We start from the raw sequence: 26,215 nt of genomic DNA, 5'->3' as shown, positions 1-26,215 counted from the left end.
TAATTTATATTTTAATGTTTTTTAAATAGGACAAAATTTTTTTATGCTTATAGCATAAGCATTTATATTTATATTTACATTTTTTATATTTCCTGGAATGGATAAAGTAATTATTGTATGTGTTAGCTTACCTATTTCTTTTTGTTTGTTAAAGCATTGAAAAATTCTACTTGAATAGCACTTTCCAGGCATTTCATGCATTATTAACTGTAGGATTTTTAAAAATAATTCCACAAGAGATGTTATAACATGTTTCATTTTTATTAGTTATGTATATTGGTACATCTGTGATATACATAAGGATCACATTCGTCACAGTGAATTTGTACCTGCACATGTTATATCTTTAATTCCACATTGGTAATCTTCATATTAACTTGAATATCACTTTCATTATTTATGTACTTATGTTTAACTTATTTTTATTCATTTTGCCATTTTCAGTATTCTTAATTTTTTCCAACATGAGGATTTAAAGTGATTCATGAACTACTGTATTAGTGTTTCACAAAGTTTGATAGGTGGATTTATTATAATGTAAGGTTTTGCACTAATTTAAAAATTTAAATTTTCATACATTTGTTTTTTACTTATAATCTCTAACATGTATATTTTCTTAATATTTGAATTTTTACATTTAATTTCATTGCAATCAGAGAACATAGATCATTTGATTTTTACCTTAATATATTGTCAATTTTAAATATGTTGTGTACTTTAAAAACATGCTTCCACTCTAATACAGCTAGCTAATTATGTATTTCTATTATCTGTTTCAATGGCCTTAAGGTTAATGCATATAATATTGGAAAAATAAACTGAGATGATCTACAACCATGACTGATTTTTCAATATTGCTTTATACTTTTAGAAAATTTTGCTTAATTATTCTGAGAATGTGTATATTCTAATTAGTTTATAATGAAAATATCTTCAGATTTGAAATAATTCTGAATTATTTTACTGTATTGCACTAATCTTTCCAATTTCTTACTTAAAATTCTACTTGGTATGAATATTGCAATCCATAGTTTTTCTCATGTTAAATTTTATTCTGAAACATCTTTTGATCTACTTATCATTTTTGTTTCTTTGTAGTTTGAGTGACTTCTAAAGTAGCTTCTAAAGATTTGTTTGTAATGCAGATATATAATATTTTAAAAATACTTTTGTTTTAATTGCAGTGGGTGAAATGATCTTTTCAACTGAAAATATATTTGCAGAGATCATTTCTTTATTTCTATATGGTTCTTTTCTCTTTTTATAAATTTATAATTTTCCAACGTTTCTATCATTCTCTAGCCGATTCTTACATCTTTCTTATTAAAGTTTAGAAATGTTTATATATTTTAAAATTATACTTGTGATCTTTTAGAAGTTATCCTCTTAATTTTGGAAGTCAATCTATGAATTAATAAACTAATTTTATTAATTTAAAATGAATAAATGTTTTTCTGTCCTCTAGAAAAATGCAAGAATGTGTATCTATTTAAATGTGGCAATCTTTTAATTTTTTCATTTTAAAAAAAATCAACATTATTAACTATACTGCTCCAAAGGCCACATACCAAAATGCACATTTAAAAAAGTCTAAAACTTGTTAGTGGTAGCTAGTTGAAAATACAATGTCGTTTAACTCTCAACATTATCATACATGATTTTTCTAGCCAAGAATTTGGCCAACCAATGTTTGACACATATGTGATTTACATGTCTTCCATCTCTACATAAAGCAAAAATGTTCTTATTGCCATTCTAATATTGTGCCTTGTGATTTTTTTCAAACAAAATAAAACACCATAGTTTTTACTAGAGGCATAAATTAAATCAAATTGTACAGTACTTCAGATTCTTCAGCAGTTCTTCACACTGACACCACTGTAATTCCATCAGACTTGTATTTGAACTGAGCAGGTTGGAGAGTTGGACTCCGGGAGCACTTCAAAGTCTTCACTTGGCATTTGGTTATACTGAGTCTTAGAATATCTGCCCATCTTGGAAGGAGACATGGATCCCAGCGATGAATGATTGTTGCCAATGTAGCTTTAGCAGTGGATGTCCTGCTCTCTGAAGGAGGAACTTCTCATATCATGGAGAACTTCCTGTTCATAGTTTTCTTCTCTGCACTTTCTTTGACAGCAAAAGATAGTAAGACCAATGATCATAAGAGCAAGCAAAATCCTTATAACAGCTCCTGCAATTGTTCCAGCTCTGTTTGAATGAGAAACAACACCTAGATGCAGCAGGCACTGATCAGATTCCACTCTGTTTTGCACTGCACATTTGTGTCTTTCAGAGTACTTGGAAGTAGCACTTCTCACAGTTATAACAGGTGAAGTCACTTCTGCTAACCATGTGGTAGGAATTGTTTGTCATTAATATCGTAGTAAAAGTGAACCTTCTCTTGCTTCACGTTTTAGTTTAAAGTCATTTTCATATACTTCTGATCCATCAATGAAACAGCTTGTACCTGATGGCTTAACAAGAACATCCAGCAAAACTTTTTTATTTGCAACAATAGGAGCTTTTTTTTCACATTGCACTACTATGTGCCAATATTCAATAACTAAATTTGCCATATTTATTGATACATCACCAGATTTCAGGTCATTACTCATAAAATGTTCTCTCAGAGCATCATGGTAGTTATCATAAATTTTCTCTCCAGAATATAAAATAATCACTTGATCTTCCTGCTGATTATCAGCTAGTAATAGCAGCCATCCAGTGTCCAGTGGTCTCTGGTCATCAGGTCCAATAGTAAATTTGCATGGAAAATAGACAGTCTCCCCCTTGGCTTTTTCGATCACCATCTGGTCAACAGAAGTGATACTCAAACTTCTAGTGAGATCTCAGTCTCCCTGGTTGTAGGGTTCCAAACACGCACCATAATGCCTGGTTTGATGATCTTTTAAAATATGAAAGTAGTGTGTTTCTTTCATTTCTTTCTCCTACTTTTGACTTCTATAGTGTCATATTGCTTTCCTTTAATTTCTGGTAATTCATGGTTTTTATGTCCCCTTCTGTTCATCTCCTGCCAAAACTATAGCCACTTTGCAGGTAGGTGCTGTACCTCTCTCTAGATCACTTTCTTTCTCTAGTTGGTATTTCTAGTTATCCTTCCCATTTCATATCAGTTGTCCCTTCCTAAGGGGGCACTTGGAAGAGTGTCCATCTGATAAACTCAAATTCCAGCATTGTAGTTTCCTTTGTTTCTGACTGCCAGTATTCTAGAAATGCTATCACTTTCTAGTACAGTAGTATCGCCATCCAATGAAGATCTACAATTGATATATGGGAAGAAACTTCTAACCTACTAGAAGTCTAGTATGAATTCGTGTTCTCTAAAATTGATGAATTAATTTTAGTAACGATGGAGATGAAGAGCAGAATATATTTACTGAGATTAAAAAAAGCTTCTGAGACAGAAGGGGACCCAATTGGGTTGCCCAAGTGTGGCAATCTTTTCCTATGTAACATGATATTATGCTTCATTAGTTTAGTTCTATTTCATTGTTATTCATCTTAAATTAGTAATTATTACAATGTATAAATTTTGTAAATACTCATTAAGATTAACACCTTTATTAATCTCATTGAGATAATTTAGTAGTTATTACTTCTTTCATATCATACCTTAAGTCTGAGGCAGTTATTTCTTCTTATATTCATTGTTTAGAAATCAGAATTCTGCTGATACAAACCCATCAAGTTTCCTATTCTAGACATTGCTTTTATTTTTATGTTTGAATAATGCTTTAGAAAACTAAAAATATTCATTGACACTTCTTTTTATGTCAACTCTCTGTGTTTTTATATTATTTTTGATGAGTTAACCAATACTAAAAAATATTCATTGACACTTCTTTTTATGTCAACTCTCTGTGTTTTTATATTATTTTTGATGAGTTAACCAATTAAAAATGTTTTTGGTTGCCTAAGTGTTGGCTCTGTTTTTGTGAAACCCTGAGAATCCTTGACTCCTGTATAGACATTAAATTCCAGTGTGCTGGTCAGAAATCTGAGCACAACTTAACTATGTTTTCTATTTCAGCTCATACTTGGGCAGCAGCCCATGAGCTAGACAGGTACTGTTATCCCTAACCCTGTTCATCGCTGAAGGAGCCCATGTCATTGAGAGACTTTTCCCCCACTGTAAACTTGTAAGAATTGAGCTGTCAAATCCTGAGAGGATCCATAGGGAGACACACATGTCATGGATCTGTATTTGGTTTCTAATACTGAAAGCAATTTCTGTCTGACAACTGGTAGAAAAATTAGACTTCAGCCCTACAACAGTAAGAAAACTATGTATGTCATTGTTTGGAGTAAATTTGAAGCAAATTCTTCTCTAGTGGCACCTCCTGATGAGAAAGCAGCCCAGCCAACTTCTTCATTGCAGTTTGTGGGTCCCTCAGTAGAAGACTCAGTCTTGCCTAGATGACTGACTTAATAATCGGATAAACATAAATATGCATATAGGTTTAAGCTATAGCAGTATTTCTATTTCCCCACCAGTAGGAAATTGATACATGAACTGTCCGAGGTACTTGAAACTAAAGACATTAAGCTTTTAGTTTTAAATTTGGGAATGTTGAGAAAAAATAGGAGCAAACTGTTTATCTTAAAATTCCAATTTACCTAGTGTTTATTTTAAATACTATTTGTATAGCTAAATAAATATCTACCACCTTTACTCAAAGGATTTTTTTCATGATATATACCTTGCAATATTATGGAAATAACTGCCTGGATGTAGTGAAAGAAAAGAATATAACTGTTACATTCCTAAGGGTAATATTATGACTGGGAAATGATCATTTAAAATGGGTAAAGCCTGAGAAACCAGATTACAACATTATGTCTAACTGTCCAGCAGGTTATTCTCTAACCATCAATATCAGATTTATATGAACCAAGTGAGAAGATATAGCAAAGTAAGATTCAGTATTAACCACTAGATTTCTAGTTATAGAAATTCATAATATACTGTATTAAAATTGTAAATTGTTAAATTTTAAAAATTGTTCTTCAATTATGCCTTTTTCTGTATTTCTGTATTTCATTTTGGGCTCTATAAATGATCCTGTGGCTATTTAATAGCTGTATTCTCTGAGGCCTTGCCAAGTGTTGACAGGTGTCTTAAGTAAGAGCCAAGTCATGTTGGCACACTCGTAAACCCATTTCCTGGTCCAATCAGATAGCTCCCAGACAGCAGCCACACAAAGACAGACAGAGGCCTGTGCCAACATGTGTTCTTTCAGGCTCTGCCAGTATTTTACAGCAGGTTGCATGTTGATTAATGAAGAGTATGCTGTATGAGTTGCCATAACTACCAGGAAAATACACATGTTGGCATCTGTCCACAAATCTCTTTTCTTTACTGAGACAGAGACTGAATCGAGAACAATAAGTTTCAGCCCCGTGTCCTGATGTGAACCTGTACTATATATCTGCTTTGAAACCTTTCCAAATCCCTCCTAAAGGAATGAAATATGTTAAAATAAACAGCTCATGAATTAAAACTTCAAAATCTTGAGCTCAAAGCCAAGTTCTAGCACCTAGAAGAAATGTAGAACCATGAGTAAACTGTTTTTATTCATTTAAATATTTTTCTTCATTCATAAAATTAGACGGTAACCATTTCTATTTCATTGTGTTGAAAGACTCAAGCAGTTCATATTCTCAGAATAGTTGGAAGAGCATACTGAAGTCATTATATAAAGATTCACTCTGATTTTTATTCCTTCAGTGAAAGTATCATAATTTAAGGTGTGTAAATAGTCTCAGAAATATTACAGTAAGTCGTCCCTTATCATTGAGGGTTGTGTTCCCAATATATGCTTAAAATCAAAATGTATTAAGCAGCGTACCAGTTGTGGAAACACAAATATCTGATACCCAAAATAAAGGAGGAGAGTTTTAATTTGACTCCCAGTTTCACGGAATTCGGTCCATGACTCGCTGACTCCAGACAGGAACAACATGGCAGAGTAAAAAAGGTGTGAGGAACAGAAGAAAGGAGCAGCACCGAAGAAGAAGAGGCCTGGAACCAGGTGTTGCCTCTAAGGCCAAGTCTCTATGACACATGTAGACACACCCACAAGTGTGTTTTACTAATTCTAAGATTTGATATTTGTGTCAGTATGGGGGTGTTGATAATTGTCCAGTTTTCATATCATAAAAATATGCAGTTTTGTTTTTAATTCTTTGACTTTATTATTTTAGAGTCATTCCATCCCTTCAATAGCTATCAAACTGGCCACCTATTCAAATGGAGGAGCAGATAGTTTAATACTAATGTAAATTTAATGTGAATTTGTTGACATACATCATTATAGGAAAATGGTTATTCAAATTGACTAATTCAACAAAATAAACTCACAATTCATCTTTTCATAAAATATTTAATGGAGTATATCAAGTCACTTGTCTTGCCTTCCTATATTTACTTTTGGTTAAGTAAATCTAACTGCACTATTTTTATAATTAAAAAAAAAAAAAACATATGGTGCCACTGCACTAAATAGAGGAATGACAAAATGAGAAGTAGGACTGGCAGTCCTGAATATCAGCTGGACCCTCGGTCTTGTTTTGCAGATGAAAAGGCAAAGAGTCAAGACTCAAATCTTAATTGACCTTTATAAGGCCTGTGGTCTTATTAGTGGCTTTCCAAATCCTAGAAAACTGTTTGTCTGGCTCAAGACAGAAAGCTCTGTGGTCTCAAATAGCACAGAAATTGCATTTTTGCTATTGCATTTTTTATTGATATTTAGAGGGAAAATTTGATGCTATACAAATGAAAGTTTCTTTGATTATTTTTGACTATGATAAAATGTATTAAAGCATTTAAATAATACGCTAATTCCAAGCATTTCCTTATAGCAAATTGGAATGTTATTTAACAGGAACCTTTAACATAGGTAGTTGAAACTGAATCTACTTTTATGACTATGAATATTTTACTAAGAAAATTGTTTGCTAGCATTTAAGCTGTCTCGGGTTCTTTTTTTTTTTTTTTTTTTTTTTTTTTTTTTTTTTTTTTTCCTTCCCTTTGCTCATATTGAGTTAATTCTCTGCATTATAACGTGTTAGACATAGGCAGCTGAGCTTCACCAGCTCTAAATACTTCCTTTCACAGCTTAGATCAGGCAGAACAGATGTAGGGATTCTGTCAAGTAAGGGAAAAAATGACCTCCTAGAGGAGCATCTGTAGAGAACAGGTTAATATCTTTTCTGGTACAGATTTTTTAAAAGATTAATAAATATGGATTGAAATCTACTTGACCTTTTACTTAATGAGAAGAAAGTCTTTCTAAAGAACACAAAACACAACAAGGTAAATATCACAGAAAGGGCACAGAACAGTTCCAGACATTTTACATGATTTTATTTCATTGGGTAGATATTATTTTAACTGTTTGTACGTATAGACTAATATTTTAACTTCGTATCTAATTCTCAAATTCATAAGCTCTTTATAGAAGTCTTAACAGAACAATTAAACAAGAAGTACACATAATTCAATTATACGTTCTCTCCCTTAATTTTCCTTATTAACATCCTACATTGATGTCTTACATTTATAATTGGTGAACCAATACTGCCTCCTTTTATTAACTATAAATACCACTAGATTGTACATTTTGTTGTACTATTCTCTGGATTTTGCCAAGTGCATTATGTCATATACCTACTATTCCAATATCATACAGAAGAGTATCACTGTCCTAAAAATGCTGAGGTTCACAATCATTTTTTGGACAAACCTTCCACAACTAATAGATTGTTAGACACTCATTATGGTTGTGCTTTTTTCAGAATGTAGTACAGTAGATAATAACTTTAGCAACAATATGCAATATTTTCTTTAATTTAGCATTATGCACATTATTTTTTTCATGTATGTTTCAGACCTGCTAGCTTGTTTCTGCTTATTGTTGAATATTTTACTGCATAGATGCTTCTATTAAAGCCACATTTTGGTGGTTCCCAGGTTTGGAAAATTATGAATGTATCTATTACAAAAATTTCTTTTGGGATTTTCTGCTTGAACATACATTTTTAACTCACTTAAACCAACACCTAGTAGTTCATCTGTAATTTCACACAATAAAATTAGAGCTAGCTTTCCAAGAAATTGTCAAACCTCCTTTTTAAGTGGCTTTACCATTTTATATTACCAGCAACAATGAATATAAGTCTCTAGTGTGCCCTATTGTAGCTTTGTCAATAGCTTGGATTTTGGCAATGCCACTAGGTATGTAGATCTACATCATGGAAGTAGTAATTTGTAGTTTTCTAATAACATAGGATACTCAATAACTTTTATTATGCATTTTTCTATGATGTAAGATTCTTCATGTGGTTTATTAAACTTGTCTTTCTACTTTTAATTAAATTCTTTTCTTATTGTTGTTTTTAGAATTCTCTATATATTTTGGGAAAAAAACCTTCCCTGAATATATGTTTTGAAAAATTGTTTTTTGCAGTCTAAGGCTCATCTACAAATTCTCTTGAGAGAATTTTATTCAGAGTGTGCTTAGTGTAGCAGATGTTTTAATTTTAATAAAGTCTAGTTTGTAATTTTTTTTTACAGATCAAGATTGATGGTATATTTAAAAATTGATTGTCAAGCATGAGACCATATAAGTTTTCTCCTGTGTTATTTTGTAGGAGTTTCAGAATTTTAAAGTTCACTTTAATTAATTTCTGAGAAAATAGGTTAATATTTATACTTACTTCCTTATATGATGCTCTCATGTTCTAAAATACATTTTCTTTTCTTTGTAAAGGAAATTATCTTTTGTTGGTTTGTCTTTACTCATAGGGAAAACCAGTTGATTATATTCTTATGAGTTGCCTACTGAGCTTTCAATTTTGTCCTATTGATCTGTGTGCATCAATTACCACTAGTTTTTTCTAAATTCTTTATCATGGTTTATGTCAGTGGTCCCCAAGCCTCATACAATTATGCGTTTGTGATTGGTTCATTGTCTAGCGCTTGGATTGATGTTGTGAGTGCTATACCGGCCTAGGGGTGGAGACAGGATATGATATAGAAGATCATATAATGTAGAAGAAGATATGTCTCTCTTTTGTCAGTTTGCACTTTACTGTTTGTAGTAGCCATGAATGACTACGCTGCCCTGCCATCCTCATTTGAAGCCAACTGAGTATGGACTGAAATCTTCAAGAACTATAAGAAGTAAACCTTACCTTCCTTCGTTTTGGGTGTTGGGTTTGGGTGTCCTAGCAATGAAAACAAGCTAAGACATTCTTAAACACTTTAGATTCAGTCTTCTAACTTTGTTTTTCTTTTTCAATATTATGTTGTGTCTTGGTCAATAAGTATTGTATTTTAAAGAGACAAAAAATAAAACAAAACTTCAAAACAACATAATAAGTGGTTAACAATGGTTAATACTTAGTATATTATTATTATCAAATTAGTTACTCATAGTAAAAGATATTGGCATTTAGTTGCTCAAACAATATTAGCACAAATCTTTCTTTTCAATGAGTGGAGAGAAATTCATAGTATATCTTAACTATCATATATATATATTTTTTCTTAATCCCATGTTACCAATCTGTTGTACATATTGGATCTAATTTGCTCTTTCATCTTCTTTCACTGGGGAGACCATACAGTGTTCATACATATGCCTCTGGTTTATTTCACTTATTAGTATTGTCTCAAGTTGAATCTATTTACCTATCACACTCTGAAGTTTATCCTTCTTTATGGCTGTGTAACACTTCATGTTATAAAAAGAAATATTTTTCTCCATTCTTCAGTTGATGGGCATTTGAGTGGTTTCTATGATCTAGCTCTTAGAAATTGTGCTGATATAAACATGGTACACATAGATTGCTGTAGTACATTGGTTTTATTTCTTCTGGGAAGATACAGAGAAGGCGAATAGCTGAGTCAAAAAGGACTTTCAGTCATAGTTTTTTGAGTAATCCCTACACTGATTTCCAAAGTGGCTGTACCACTGTACACTCACAAAGTGTGAAGTGTTCCTTTTCTGCCACAGCCCCTCCAGCATTGGCCATTGGTTGATTTCTTTATAATAGCCATTCTTTCTGGGTGAGATATAATTTCAGTGTTGTTTTAATTTGCATCTCTCAAAAGACCACTGATATTGACATTTTTTTAATAAATTTTCTTACTGCTTTATTTCTTCATCTAAGAAATGTGTACTCATCATATTCATTTCAGATGTACATTTTTGGATTGAGTTTTTTTTTTTTTTAATTTGGGAAGTATGACTGTTTTGATTTTTTTCTTTGTTCTTGATAGCAATCCTTTGTCTGAGGAGCAGTTGAAAAACATGTTTTTCCACATTGTGGGTTGTTTTTTTGCTGTGCAAAAGTGTTTTACTATGATGAGATTCCAGGTGTTATTTCTTTGTGATAGTTCTGCAATTGGAGTTTTATTCATAAAGTCTTTGCCTAAAACAGTGTCTTCAACTGTTCTATGTGTTCTATATTACAGCAGTTTTAATGTTTCTGTTTTAATATTTAGATCTTTAATCCATTTAAAATGTATTTTAGTACAAGGCAAAAGATATGGGTCAATTTTAATCTTTGGCATGTGCAGAGTTAGTTTTTTCCAGCACCATTTATTTAAGAGGCTCTTTCTTTTAGTGAATTTTTGGCACCTTTGTCAAAAATAATTTGGCTTAGTATGTTGGAGTTGCTTCTGCGTTTTATAACCTGTTCCACTGATCTTCAAGTCATTTTCTTTTGCCAGTACCACACTATTTTTATCAAAATAGATTGATAGTATAATTTCAAATGAAGTATTGTGATTCCCCCTGCCATATCTTTGTTGTCCAGAACTGTCTTTGCTCTTCTAGGTCTCTTGTTTCCAGAAGAATTTTTAGATTGTTTTCTCTATTCTGTGAAATAGAGCCTATTAGAATTATAAAGGGAATTGTATTAACTCTGTATAACAGTTTTGGAAGCATCATCATTTTCACTATATTTGTTCTTCCTACCTAACAGCAAGGAATATCTTTCCATGTTCCTGTATTTTCTTCAATTTCCTTTCTGAGAGTACTCTAATTTTCAATGTAGAGATCTTTTACGCCATTCATTAGACAGCTTCCTAGGCATTTAATTTTTGGTATAATATTATGAAAGTTGTTTTTTTTTCCTGATTTCTCTATCAGTGAGTTTATTATTTGTGTATTGCAAGGCTATTGACTTTTGAGGGTTGACTTTGTATCCAGGTGCGCTACTGAATTTGCTTATTAAATCCAGCAGATTTTTTAGTGGAGTTTTTGGGGTCTTCTATATAGTGTATCACATCATTAGCAAATAACAATAATTTAACTTCTTCCTTTTCTTTCATTATTCCTTGTATTTCTTACTCTTGTCTAATTGCTTTGGCTAAATTTCAGGTCCATGTTGAATAAGACTGGGGACACTGATAAACTTGTTTTGTTCCTTATTTTAGAGAAAAAGCTTTCAGTTTGTCCATTTAGTATGATGTTGGCTGTTGGTTTGTCATAGACGACTTTTATCAGATTGAGATAAAGAACATCTATTTCGATTTTCTGTAAGGTTTTTTTTTTATCATGAATGGGTGTTAGATTTTGTTAAACACTTTTTTATGCATCTATTGAGATGATCATATGATTTTCATCCTTGCCTCTGTTAATACAGACCATTACCTTTATTAACTTATACATGTCAAACAACTCTTGCATCTCTAGAATGAGTTCCACTTTGTCATGGCATATAATCTTCTTGACAATTTGCTGCATTCTATTTGCTAGTATCTTATCAAGTAATTTTGCAGCTATGTTAAGGAGATTAGTCTGTAATTTTCTTTCTTATTTTGGTTCCTTCTCTGGTTTTGGCATCAAATTAATTCTTGCTTCCAGTAATGAGGCTCAGAATACTGCAGCTCTTTCAACTTCATTAAATGGTTTGAGAATTAGTGATGTTAGGTCTTTGCTAAATTTCTTATAGAATTCAATAGTGTGGGGCTGGGGATTTGGCTCAGCGGCATAAGTGCCTTCCTAGTAAGCATGCAGTCATGAGTTCGATCCCTGGTTAAAAAAACAAAACAAAACAAAACAAAACAAAACAACAACAACAAAAAAACTATCAGGGCCAAGGGTTATCTTCGTTGGTAGATTTTTAATTATATTTTTGTTGTCTTTGATTGATATTGGCTTATTTAGGATTTCTATATCTTCTGTATTTAGCTTTGACAATCCATATGTATATAGGAATCTCCATTTTTTCTGCATTTTCCATATTATTAGAATACAAGTTTTCAATGTAGGTATAGATGATCTTCTAGATTTCTGCAGGGTCCCTCATGATTTTACTCTTTCTATTCCTTATGGATTTGAGTCTTTTCTTTACTTTTTGAACAAAGTTGAATAAGGATTTGTTGATTTTACTTAATATTTCCAGGAATCAACTCTTTGATTCATTGATTCTTTGTTTTGGTTTTAGCCTCCAATATATTAATTTCTTCTGTGATCTTTATAATTTCTTTCCTTGTATAAGCTTTTGGCTTAGCCTGCTGTTCTTTTTGTAGAAGTTTGAGGTTGATTTTAAATTGTTTATTTGAACTTCTTCTGTTTTCCTGATACGGGTGTTTACTGCTTTTAATTTCTCTCTTATGACTGCTTTCATTGAGTCCTATAAATTCTGGTATGTTGTGTTGTTACTATCATTCAATTGTAAAAACTCTCTGATATCTATTTTAATTACATATGTATCCCATAATTGTTCAGGAGGGTGCTTTTTAATTTCCATGTATTTATGAAGTTCTTGTAGTTTCTTTTGCCATTGATTTCCAGTTTCACTGTAATATGGTCTGATATATGCATGAGATAATTTATAATCCTTCCACTTACTTACACATGTTCTATGAGCTTGTATGTGGTCTAGTTGTGCAGCTAAGAGGAATGTATATTCTTATGTTGTGGGGTGAAATGCTTTGGGATATCTACTAAGTCTATTTGTTCAATATTTGGTTCTGGTATGATATTTCATTGTTGATTTTTTTTGTCTGCTTAATGTATCTTTTTTAACAGTGGAGTATTGAGATTCCACCAATAAGACTGTATTAATACATGTTTGATTTTCATGACCATTGATATTTGTTTTATATAGTTGGTTGTACCGCTATTTGTTTCAGATAAGTTTATGATTGCATCTCTTCCTCTAAGACTGTTACCTTTACAAGGATGTGGTGACCTTCTTTACATCTCTTAATCAGTTTTGGCTTGAAATTCACTTTATCTTCAAATATAATAGCTACTTGTGATTTTTTTCTGGGTTCTGGTCACGTTCATGCTGTTTTCATCCTTTGGCTTTCAGTTTATGATTTTTTTTAATTAAATGTGTTTCTTGCATGCAGCATATTGTTGTATCTTGCTTCTTGATCCATCTGCCAGTCCATGTCTTTTTCTTTGTGAATTGATGGTTATAACTGATATGTATTGACTTAGCCTTTCATATTATTTTCCTGTTTTTGGCTCCTCTTCTCTTCCATTCCTTCTCCCTGTTTAATTGTTCATGTTTCATGATGGATTGTTTCTGATGTGTTTCACAGATTTTTATTCCTTTTCATCTCCTTCTAGAATGTCTTTCATAACATTTTGAAGTGCTTGTTTGCTTATCATAAATTTTCTCATATGTTCCTTGTCATGGAAGTGTCTTATTTCTCTATCAGTTTTGATGGGTAGTTTTGTGGTATACAGCAATCTGAATTAAAGATTGTTTTCCTTTTGAACTTAAAATGCTTCACTCCAAACTCTCTTTGACTTGAGAGTGTGTTGAGATATCAGCTGTGATTCTGGTGGGCTTTCTTTTATAGGTGATTCTTTTTTTTTTTTTTTCTCTCTAACAGCTTTTAAGATTTTATTCTTGTGTTGAATTTCTGGAACCTTAAGTATGACATTCCTGGCTACAGAGTTTTTTGATCATGACTAAATGGAGATCCATATGCCTCAATTATCGGTATATCAAGTTATTTTTCTCTACCAGAGAAGTTTTCTGCCACAACATCTGTAAACAGTTTTTTTTTTAATATCATTTGTGCTGTCTTGTACTTTTTCATTGACTCCAATCAATCTTAAATTATACTTCTTTGTCTCATCTAGCAGCTACTGGTTTAATTTCTCATGGTCTTGATTTTTTAAGAAATTTTTCTTTTCATGATCAGTAATGGCAAGTCTGACTACTATATCTGAGATCCTGTTCTCACAGTGACTTTCATGAAAGTATTTTGCTATGAACATTTTCAAAGGAATTTTTATTCTCCTGGATATCTTCTTGAATCTGCCATATGGATTCCATGTCTTTCCAATGCTAAGCATTCCAGGCTTCCATATCTTTCTTAAACTTCTCTATTTTCTTTTGTCTCTATCTACTTTAGAGTCACTAAGCATGGTCTTCATTGTGGACATCATTTCTGCAGGTACTGTAGACATTATTTCTGATACAATTGTTTCTAGGGCCTCATTCAGTTGCCTTGTTATTACCCCTTCAGAGAGGCCAGGTTGGAGGCTTTTGGATTGACCCACTTCACTGTCTCCTGGTTTGCTTTTGGTGAATTGGATGTCTGGTATTACATCTTAAGTGTCTTCTAATTTTCTTTTCTTTTTAAAGTTAATTTCTGGAGTGATGCTTGCAAATTACCTGTGTTGGGTCACTTTATTGCTAGTATTTAGAATCCTTAGATAATGACTGCTTTTCTGAGGTATCTTCCAGGCATATCTGATTTTTTGATCTCAAAAATCTGTTGCAAGTTCCTGCCCCTTCAATTAATTAGAGATCAGAGGTTGCTGCTTGTTTCATTCTGGCCCTGGTTATTTGGCAATGTTCCACAGTATGTTCTGTAAAGTAAAGTTCATGGAATATCAGGAAGAACAGTTGTTTAAATCAATTATGTCACTTTTGACTATAATCATACCAATTTCATCAAACACAGCCTAGAGTATGACAAACTGATATAATTATTAATTTTCCATTTTTAATCATATGAGCTAGATTTGTGGTTATATAATAAAACCTAAAAGAAAGAGAAAGTTATTTGCATTATACAAATGTTTAATATGTCAATTTCACCCCCAGGGGTGAAAAGGTAGAATGGGTTAAGGAGAAATTAGAGAAGTGGAAGAAAGGAAGTGATTAGGAGTAAGCTTGGAAGTCAAAGGGGGCTAGTGTCAACCTTGGGAAACTGGTGCAGAAGACTGAGGGGAAAGAGAGAAGGAAGATATGAAAAGAAGAATAGAACAGAACTGCAACTACGAAAATGCTAGAAACCATATTACCATTCATATAAAAACAAGATCAAACAATGGAGAATAAAAGAAAGCCAAAAAGGAAAACAAAACCACCACTACCATAAAGATAAACTGGAGAGAGAGAATGACAAAGAAAAAGAAAGAAAGAAAGAAGTACACTTCCAGAATTGTTTTTATTGTCACTAGATAACATGTGGAAACAGAGTCCCAGTCTATGATGATCTATTCCAGCAGCCACAGTAATTTTTTGACAGAGTAGTGGATAATCTCAGTGAGCCTGTGCTTTCTGGCTGAGACCAGACTCATTAAGCCTGCTGCCTTCTGAGCATCTGCAGTGGATCTGAGCCCAGTTGGGAGCAGCTAGATAGAGCTAGCAGCAACTCTGCGTTCTGTGTTCAGTCAGCCCCATTCCTAGCCAATTGTCCTCTCGCATTGGCTTCTGAGACCTCACCATTCATTGTCACCTGGTGTAGTCCTTCACATCTGCTGCTCCGCTCCACTGCTGAGTCTCTCCATGGAGACCTCTAGAGTTCTCAGCCATCACCATGTCCACAGATAGAATTTTGCCTCTCATGCAATGAGTCCCATTTCAGGGAGAAGGTGTCACTGGGTTGCTTTTTCATTGATGCTTCTCTCTTCACTCTCTGTGGGACTCAATTCATACTTCAGATTCTTCCATAGTCCAGGGGACCCATTTACCTCCTTCTTGTCTTCCTCATGCTGCTTTATTTCACTATCTGGACAGCCACTCTTAGGGAGGCTCTTTTTCTGCTTCTTACTACTCCACCAACTTAGTGCTCACCCTAGTCAATGTGTAAGGTTGTTTACAAGTTTTTCAAAAATATCCACAAAGTGGTGTGTTTAAATTTTCCTCAAGATCATATTAATATATTGACCAAATTTGGAAACAATTACATCTTACTGATGATATTGTGTTTCCTATTAATAATAGAAAATATTTCTACATTAATTAAATACTTAGATATTTGACATCATACGTTGTTCTTTTTTTATAGATCTTATGGATTTTTTAGAATTTAATTACACATTTCAATAGTTATCTGCTTTAAAATTTAATTTATATTGTCATGTTACTAGTATTTAGAAAATCAACTGGATTTTCATTATAAACTTGTATCCTGTAACATATATATGTATATATATATATATATATATATATATATTTAAAATATATGTTACTATTATATAATATAAATGCATGTGTTTGCATATGTTTGTATACAAGCATATTAACTCTCATTATTACTTGACCAACATACCCACTCATAATCAATTAGGGGTCATAGACAATGTAGAGTTTCTCAAAGCATAAAGAGGATATGTGTAGTTTACATGCAAATACAATGACAGTCTTTTTAAGGGTCCTGAGTGTCTATTGATTTGATTTCTTAGATCCTGGACTCAATAACTCTAATATATGAAGGAGTAATTTTACAATTCTTGATAACATATTAGAAGAGTTTTTAAATATTTTCATTACATTTAAAACACATTCTTACATAAATGATAATAAATTGTAAATGAAAATACTTAACATTTAAAATAATTTAAAATTAGCATTGATTTATATGTGATTGAGTGTCTGCATATACACTCTGATAATACACAAAAAGAAAACCCAGTCAATAATTTTATTAATATTAAATATAGCCTTCAAACTCATGGAGATATTTAAAGGTGTCTCTCATTTCCCCACAGTGTTGGCTGGTAAATTTTGATCATCTCTGCAGATGCAGCAACATCAACATTTAAGTAGATTAGTTTATCTGTGGTGGTCAGTGTGCAGGTCTGCAGTATTTCTGGAACTTTTATTCATATGAGGGCTCATGATGTAGCAGTTATGGCTTTCTACACTTCTGTACATCCTTCTAGATTGGGTAAAGTTTTTTTCAATCAGTTATGTTATTAGAGGACTGTGATGGTTATAAAAGAATGGTAGAAGATGATTCAGGGAGTAGATGCATGATCATGAATAAAACAAGTTTATCCTACGAAACTGATCTATAAATTTGAAAGAAATCATAATGTGTGACTATGAGGGTAAGAACTTGATTTTGTTAATGTTTCATATTCAGGGCCAAATTTGCATCTGAAACACAGTGTTGTTAACAATGATTCTTTATATGTAAAAAAATCAATTTGAATTTAAAAATATGGAGTAACATGGTTAGGTAGGTAGTATTTAAGATTTGTTGTATAAAATGATTATTTTCTTTCTGTTGTGATGTAATTTGGTCACTATCACTGGAATTAAGACATGTATTGTGAGTGTCAGTATCTATTCAGTAATCTGCTAATACTTTACCAATACAACAGCCTACCAATACACAGGTCATCATGTTGTAAATAAATCTCCCTTTACAATTCAACTGCAACATTGAAAATATTTGCAACACACTTCATAAGGCTTATATGTTTCTGGAGCCAAAGAGAAGAAGAGATTTTTCCAACATCACCACAATCTGGAACTAACTTTTCTCACTACCAAGGAAGGACTGTGAATCCTTGACCAAACTGAAAATAGAGTATAGAGTTTTTGATTCCCTCAACTTTCTTAATGTATTTTTAAAGAAGAATTCTGATCATTTTTCTGGTATAATAAGACAGCTATATGGCTTTAAATAATTAATCAATATTTTTCTTCTGTCCGTAGTTATTTTCATTCAATGTCCGCATGTAACTCAAATTCATATCCCCATGCTTCATAGAGTTCCTGACATATAATAGGTGCTCAACAAGGGATTGTTAAACTTGCTTTATAGTTATTTTTTAAAAATAAATCTCTTATTCTTAGATAGCTTAGAGTGAGTAAATTAGTAATTTTATCGATTCTTAACATGCTTCCAGAAAACATGCTTCAATTTTCTACCACCTCTTGAGAACTCAAAGCATGAGTATAAATTCACAGTGCAGGCAGTAAAAAGCACAGCTGGTAAACCACAGGGTAAATTTGCAAATACTTGTGCTGCTTGATTTAGTTCAGTTAATTACTGTTTATTTTGAATAATTATGCTATAGTCTGTAGTTTAAAAAACATTTTTGTCTGAACAAATTGATACAAATATTTATCAATGTCTCAAGATAATACTTTAATTTCTCTCAGATAATCACTGTAGAATGCAAAATTTAGCTCACTGGTTTCCATAAAAGAAGTTTATATATGCTTAGCCTTCTCTTTTAAATATTGTTTGCTTTATCTTGGTTTTTGATGAAGCAATGAATGTTAGCGGTAAAACTGGGAATTCTTACTACCATCTGCTAAACCACCTGCTACTTCCTTACATCAACAGTATTCAGGTATCTCTGAACAAAGACACTGTTTCTGGCTTTACAGTAATCCTGTAAAAGGTCTGGTTTTCTCAAGTTCACATTAGTCCCCTTTACTTTCTACCTTGTCATCTAAATAATTGGATATGAAGAAAAAACATTACAGGGGGCAATCATCCTTTTCCCTATATTTTTTCTCTGTCCTTGAAATTGTATTGCAAATTCTGCATGCTGCTACAAGGCATTTTTGTTTACTAGCGTTAAAGGAAGAAAATGAAATAAAAGAATGGCTGCTTTCTTGTCACTGATAATGGTAAAAATAGACAAACAAATTAGCATTCAATCTTCTACTCTTAATCAATTGCATCTCCGTTTTTCCTATTCTTTTATTCTCTTCCTAACATGGCTCAAACAGCAGGGCAAATTGGCTCATGTACCATAGTCTAGAGAGATTTAATTAAGAAACTGAAACTAGTAATGTTACTGTGGTCATGTTATAAGCAAGGTGCCTGATCTCAATTACTAAAGGTTACAAAATCCTGCATATACTGCGTTGAAATTATAGAAAATTAGATGATGTTTAATATGACTTTTTATAATACATGCAATTACAGTTAGAATGACATTTTCCTGTAAACACAAAACAATCACTGAAGGAGGAACAGTTGGTGGATTAATATTTAAGAATTATTGTTTCCTGGGCCGGGGGTTTAGCTCAGCAGCACAAGCACCTGCCTGGAAAGCACAAGATCATAAGACTGATCCTTGATACCCTCCGCAAAAAATTATTGATCCCAAGGGATCTGTTCTTGGAGTCAATAAACAGAGTTGGAGTATCCAGAAATCATGATTTGTCAAGATATAGATGATTATGCAAATCACACTCTCCATCTTTTAAACTTTGATTCATTCTTCTAAATGAACTCCTTATAACTGTATGTAAGCAGCAATTTTGTTTTAGTTATTTAACAATATCTGCCTTCACATAATCATATAAATTCTTCAAATCCAAGCAACACGTGGTGCTATATAGGCCATTGAAATGTTGCTCTAACACAGTAAGCTTTCAAAACTATTAACTAGAGTGACAAAATTTTAAAGAGTATCAGAAATAAAACAAACGACAAAAATGCAGTGTTTATTTCCACCATGAAAATTTCCTTCATCATTCTCTCTTGTAGTGTATTATAGTAAATTATGATTGAGTCTGGTTTAGGAAATGTTGAAGTAATTTCAGCAGTTAAAGGTAGAGCGAGCAAATAGATGGAACATTAGTTTTCAAAACATGAGAGGGATCATGGTCAATTTGATTTGTTTAGCGTTATCTTTGTGAAAAGAAATTATAAAAACTACTCCACATGTATATGAAAATATCAAAATATTTCAAAGTCAGAGGTTCTGTATACATATATATATATATATATGATCTTGTAACCTGAGCAACTACTTGTAAGATAACAATATGCAATATATTAATATATTAACTAGTGTTAATTTTCTACTATTTTTGGAATTCTCTGTCTTTCAACCATTTTTTGTTTTGCTTGTTAAAAAAAGACAATTAAAAAGTCAGAGATGTTTTCTGATACTAATGGCTTACAAACTTGATAATGTTATAGTTAGAAATTCAACTGCTGTCAGTAAAAATTAGGAAATCTGAAGCAGTATTTGATGTCTCAAAATGTGGGAAAGAATAAAAAGGAAAATTTTTATTTTGAAAAGAAAAAATGATACATTTACACTGTAGACTTTTTGATTCAGCAGGAAAAAATAATTTTGAAAAGTTGCTGGTCAAAACTGGCTACACACACAACAATTTATTTTATAAAAAGCAATTTATAGAAAATGTTATAACAGCTAAAAATAATCTCTGGTGATAGAAATAAGGTCCATTATTACTTGATATACTGGTTTATTTGGGGTGAGCTTGACTAGAAAAGGGAGCCAAAAAACTTCCTTGAACAATTGCAATAAAATATAAGATGTGTAGTGATTTCACACGTGTATATATTAGTCAAACATTTTCAGCCTGTAGATTTAGTTCAGTTCCCAGTAAGAGCATCATGCAGATGTTGAGAAGTTAGTTTTTCTCTACATGCTTTAGACCTAGGACAAATGTGGGCAGTCAATGATACAGTAGTTCGGCGGGAGTCTATTTTTTTCTTTTTGGCCATTCTTCATTTATGCACAACATTTTTATTCTACTGGATAGAGGCAGTAAAAGTGCAATGGTATAAAATGATCATTCACCTTGTGAAGCTTATAGTTAGGTTAGTATAAATCAAACTAAAATCATGAAGCATTGCAATCCTGAGAAAGACTATAAAAATTATCACAGTAGGTGGAATGAAGGCTAAGGCTGAGGGTCTGAAAAACAAGTTGTAACACTTGTGTAAAAGATAATATACAACATATTGTAAAATTTGTATATTCACTCAAAACACCATCTCACAAGATCCTTAACTTACCACAAGAACGTTAATGCCTAACTACCTTTGAAGCAGAAAAATGAATGGGATCCCTGGCAGAACTGACAGGACACGGAGATTAGAAGCAAAGAGATGTTTTGTTTTCCATTGTCTCCACAGAGGACTCGTGTTTTCCTGAGAGCCCAGAGTAAGGTTTGGCTATTACTTTTATACTGTTTTCACAGGGCAACTTTTCATTGCTGGGCAGTGCAAAGCAAAATGATTACAGAAGTAGAAGGAGAGCAGTGGTTAGGGAGAGTGGGAAACTCTATAGGATTTCCAAGGCCATTATATTCCACTGACATTTCTTTATAGCTGTACCTGTACGTGGCTCAGGTGATATCCACCAACTTTCTCAGGGAACTTAGCATTACAGTTAACCCACAGTTGCTCAGTTTTACCTCTGGAGGTGGTTTCTTCTCTCATCTTTATTGACTTCCCTTTTTTCTGTTCTTGAAATTTAGCATATTTAAAAACTTGCATTGTATAAAAGACATTGCACACTTTGAAGGAAATTGTTGACCAACCCATTTTTTAAAAAATTTTTGGTACTGAGAATCAAACTTATGACCTCACACTGGCCAGGCAGGTGCTGTGTCTCTGAGCTATATCCCCAGTCCTTATCAATATTTTCATCTAAGAATTTTAATGCAAGTTGCATAAATAAATATATCTAGAAAATGTAATTTTATAGATTAGAGTGTTTCGAAAACTAATTTTTTAAAAATGGCAAAACACTTGAGCAGACAATGTTCTGAAAACAATCATCAAAATGCTCTAATTAAATGCAAATAAATACAATGATATATAACAAGATACAAAACAAGACATCTTAAAGTTTTTTGAAAGAATAGACTATTAAATATTTAGTATATTTGAAGCTAAAGCACAACTACTTATAGCAGTGCAAATTTGTATATATATATAATGTTGTTAAAATATAGGAGTATATGTTAAACATGACTACACTCATATTTTATGAATCAGTAGTCTCACTCCTAAATGTGCTCATATTAAATATTATATAAATGAATCAAAACTAGCAATAGTCAAATATCTTTGAATAGTAGAATTTATAAAATTCAATGTAGCATATCCATCCTTTAGACTACTTTGATTAAACAATACAAAATGTTAATGAACCACTGCTATATTCAGATAGGATTTTTCTCACAGACAATTTTGAAAAAACTCAGACACAAATAATACACACTTTTTAACCTCGAATTAATGTTCATAGCAAACATAGAGTTTAATCTGTATAAGCTCTTTTTTTGTTGGCTAAATCATAATATTGTAAGTAATTTTTGTGGAAATACTTTTTCTATAGATTCTGGAGACTGTACTATGTATCTCATTACTCTTTGATACCATTCTCAGTGAACATAGGTGGTATGTGGAATATAGCACAGTGAGTGTCAGTGGACATTCTTTCCTCTTTTACCTGAATCTGTACGGAGCCTGTATGTTCCTTGAGTGTCCTATATTTGATAATAGAAAGTTATATTGTACATGAGTCATAGCTTACAAAATAGATTGAATGAGGAGATAGAGAAGCTAATGAGATTCTTAGGTTTTAAAACTTTCATTTCAAAATGAGCTTAATATATCACCCAAAAGCACATAAAATCTGTCACATGTGGGATCAGAAAACAGAATGACAAGGGAACTGGGACTGTGCTTTTATGACCACAGTGGTAGGGGAGTAACTAGCTGGAAGTGGTTCCATTTGTTGTGGTATGTTAAAATGTCCCCAAAAAGCCTCATGAAGTCATGGAAGTGTGCTGACTCTAGCATTTGTGACTGGTTTGCTGTCTAGCACTGGCATTGGCTGTGTGAGTGCTGAAACATCTTAGAGACAGGTAATTGACATATAATATTTATTCCTCCTAAGGAAGGGCAGGAGGCCTGCTTAGCACTTCTTCCCTTTCTGTTCTTATGGCTTGAAGCCACCAGTAACAGTCGCCACATAGCCACACATCCTGCCTTGGAGCCAGCTGACTATGGATTGAAACCTCCAAAACTGTGAGCTAAATAAACCTTTTCTTCTCTAAGTTTGGAGGTTGGGTATATTGTCTCAGCAAGGAGACAAAAGTAACCAAGATACCACTGGGCACTAAAGGCAAAAGAGGAAGGACAGTGTTGAGAAACTGTAACAAGCTTCTTGTACCTGCAAAACTGTCCTGTAGTAGGGGCTGGGGATTTAGCTCAGCGGCATAAGCGCCTGCCTTGCAAGCAGGCAGTCATGAGTTCCATCCCTGGTACCGATAAAAAGGAAAAAGACAAAATAAATAAATAAATAAATAAATAAATAAATAACATTGTTCTATAGTGAAATGTAACCATCTAAAACCACGTTATAACTCATGATGTTGAATGTCAAGAAGCCAAGATAGATTGTAGAAATGTGGTCAATGCAAAACCTTCAAGGATACTTTAATGAGTTTCCTTATTTTATTTCCAAATTAATTGATATTTAAATCCTTTTATCTTGGAAATACTTTTCTATTCTTTTAAGTTATTATCCATCGGTTGTTTAAGTAGATCTTCACAATAGGTCATAATTAACTTTCCTGTCTTTAAACTCTTTCTCTGCTAAAATGTATGTTTAGCAAAATTCATTGAGTAAACGTTGAAAAGCACACATTTTATTTCTACTTCTTCACAATACTTTAGCATGTCTATTTACACTATAGAGAATAGATTTCCTAATGCTGCATTCAATGCTTTCTAGATCTAGCTGTCACTTATCTTTCATGTAATTTAATACATGAAATTTGGTGTTCAAAATTCCACATGTGTCTTTCTCTTCCTTGAGGTCTTGTAGTTAAATAACTTCCCATGTTTTATTCATAAATTTGGCTATACTCTTTTCATCTCTTTTCTTATTTTTTGAAATTCTACACATTTGTTCAAGACTCCAGGGACATCACACTATTCCCACATAGCTATTCTTTATTTTCCTCAATTGAATTAACAGTCATTCTTTGTGAACCCAGAACACCTTGGTATGTTTATTGTTATAATTACTGTTTTTTTTGTATTCATTGAATTCATTCATTCAATTATGCACTCATTTCTTTTTCATCTAAAGATTATTTTTCATGATGATTAAGCATAATGTCTTATTTTCTCAAAATTACTTTATAAAAAAAAAACAGCACTTTGCTTCTCCCCCTCACAATAATGCTGAAGTGAATTTACAGTTCGCATCTACACAGTTCAGAGAAAGAGCAGCCTATCTCAGAGAAAATAAAAATTGTGAATTTTATTACTGTATTTTTAAGGACAAACATTAATAAGGTTCTTTTAAATACACTATTCTACCTTATGTTATTAAACATAAAATTAGTTGAAATATATTAAAAATCAACTAGTATTAAATAGATGATGATACATCTAGAGGCATTTTTTGCAAACATATGTTTACTTAGTCAAATTTTAGGGAATTTTCTCAAATTGAAGACAACTTCAGTATGATAGTGACTTCTAAATTTTTAAGATAAAAACTATATTTTTATAGATGTAATTTGTTTCTGAAGAAAACAGTTATGGCACACATTTCTCACATAATGGAGAAATGGAAAAAATAAATGTTCAGATTTTTACCTTCCCTTTCTCACCAGTTCTGCTAGTGATTAATGTTTCATGTTTAGTGGAAAATGTGATTACTTTAAAAAGTGACACTAATTTCAAAATGTCAAGAGACAAAGTTCATATTTCACTGACTTCATAAACTTTGAATTCTACTGCTAATCGAGCAAACCTATTTTCTGTGCATCAAAAATTTTACTACTTACCAAGAGTTGGGATTCTAATTTGAACTAAATTGAATCTCAGTGTCCTATAAGTTGTTGAAAGAGCAGAGATGAAAGACAAATAAGAGGAAATACAGGTTTCTCAAATATTAGAAAATATTTTTAGAGTTATAAATAAAAATATCTCATAAGCATATAGCTTCATATAGTTTGAGAAGTTGATTTTCTATAATGCCCAAGGTGAGAAACTACTTCTTATTTTAATTACTTAAGTCACAGTCGTTTTATTTTTTGGCTTTTTGAGGGAGGGTCTCAATATGCAGGTCAGGCTGGCCTTGAGCTCATTTTGTAGCTCAGACTGGTCTCCAACTTGCAACAGTTCTCCTGCCTCAGCCTCTCAAGTGCTGTGATTGCAGGCATGTGCACCACCCCAGGCTTCAGAATCTTTTTTGAACTAAGAAAAAGTCAATTATAAATATCAAGTATTTCCTGAGCAGTCTGTTACTAACTTTGAGAATTCAGCATAACAAACAGGCAGATATGCTACAGTGTCAGCAAGGAAATTCAGAATCATGAATCTCAGTTAGAAAGGAGCCCAGAATCCTTGAGTTATTCATTCATCTAGACTGAATACTTTTTTAGCAACAGCTTGCTTGTGTGTTCTATTACACTACAACTAAATATTTAATCTGATGTGTCTGTCTTTCATTAGCCAAATGCCAACGTTGAAACTTCTTTTTATGAATTAAATTTAGCGTAGAAAGTTTATACTAAAAGTCCTTACTTTTTTATTTTAAAGAAAATATCTCTATGGTTCTACATGGTAAATGTCAAGTATGTACTGCATTAGTTTTTCTCAAAGCCGACAGTGTGTAACACTGTGTACAGAAAACTCCTGGGTAATATTGGGATTTTTTAAAATTGCCTATAAAAACTGATGAGCAGCAATCAAAAGCCAACAACTATCACCAGTGGATGCAACTATTTGTCTTTCACTGTCATTTTCTAACTGTGAACTGGAAGGATCATCAAATTGTTATTTTGTTAGGTTTAGGTTATAGAAAATGCAAATAATTATTAATTATGATTTAATTAAAATGTTATAAATATATTTTATATATGCAATATTAAGAATAGCTTGGCAGGCCTCAGTTTTTCACAAGAGAAGATGCCTTCATGATTGTTTTGTGGAACATCATATTTCCCAAGTCCACTCATCTATTTTTAATTGGAAATTTAAGCATTTGTAATGCCTTTCTCAGTGATATGCTTTATATGCTAACAAGTTAATCATTTGATATTAACCGATACCAATGTACTCACCATTATTGATTTCACTTTACAATTCTAAGTATTTTATTAGAGAAATAATTACTTATGTATGATAATTAGCTGTGGGGAATATAAGATTCAA

General features: G+C 32.4%; 1 protein-coding gene and 1 pseudogene across 2 annotated transcripts in view; one reads left to right on the top strand and one right to left on the bottom strand.

The window, feature by feature from the left end:
- Positions 1–26,215, top strand: part of Klhl1 (kelch like family member 1) — a 382,405-nt gene that overhangs the window by 32,238 nt on the left and 323,952 nt on the right. The window lies entirely within an intron of this gene.
- LOC106025201 (coxsackievirus and adenovirus receptor homolog) lies at positions 1,865–15,834 on the bottom strand (annotated as a pseudogene).

Source organism: Cavia porcellus, unplaced genomic scaffold (genome assembly GCF_034190915.1).
Source record: "Cavia porcellus strain 051 isolate PalLab524CR breed Dunkin Hartley unplaced genomic scaffold, mCavPor4.1 scaffold_4, whole genome shotgun sequence".
In the NCBI taxonomy this organism is placed as follows: domain Eukaryota; kingdom Metazoa; phylum Chordata; class Mammalia; order Rodentia; family Caviidae; genus Cavia; species Cavia porcellus.
The sequence above is the reverse complement of the archived record's forward strand: the minus strand, read 5'-3'. Positions and strand labels throughout refer to the sequence as shown.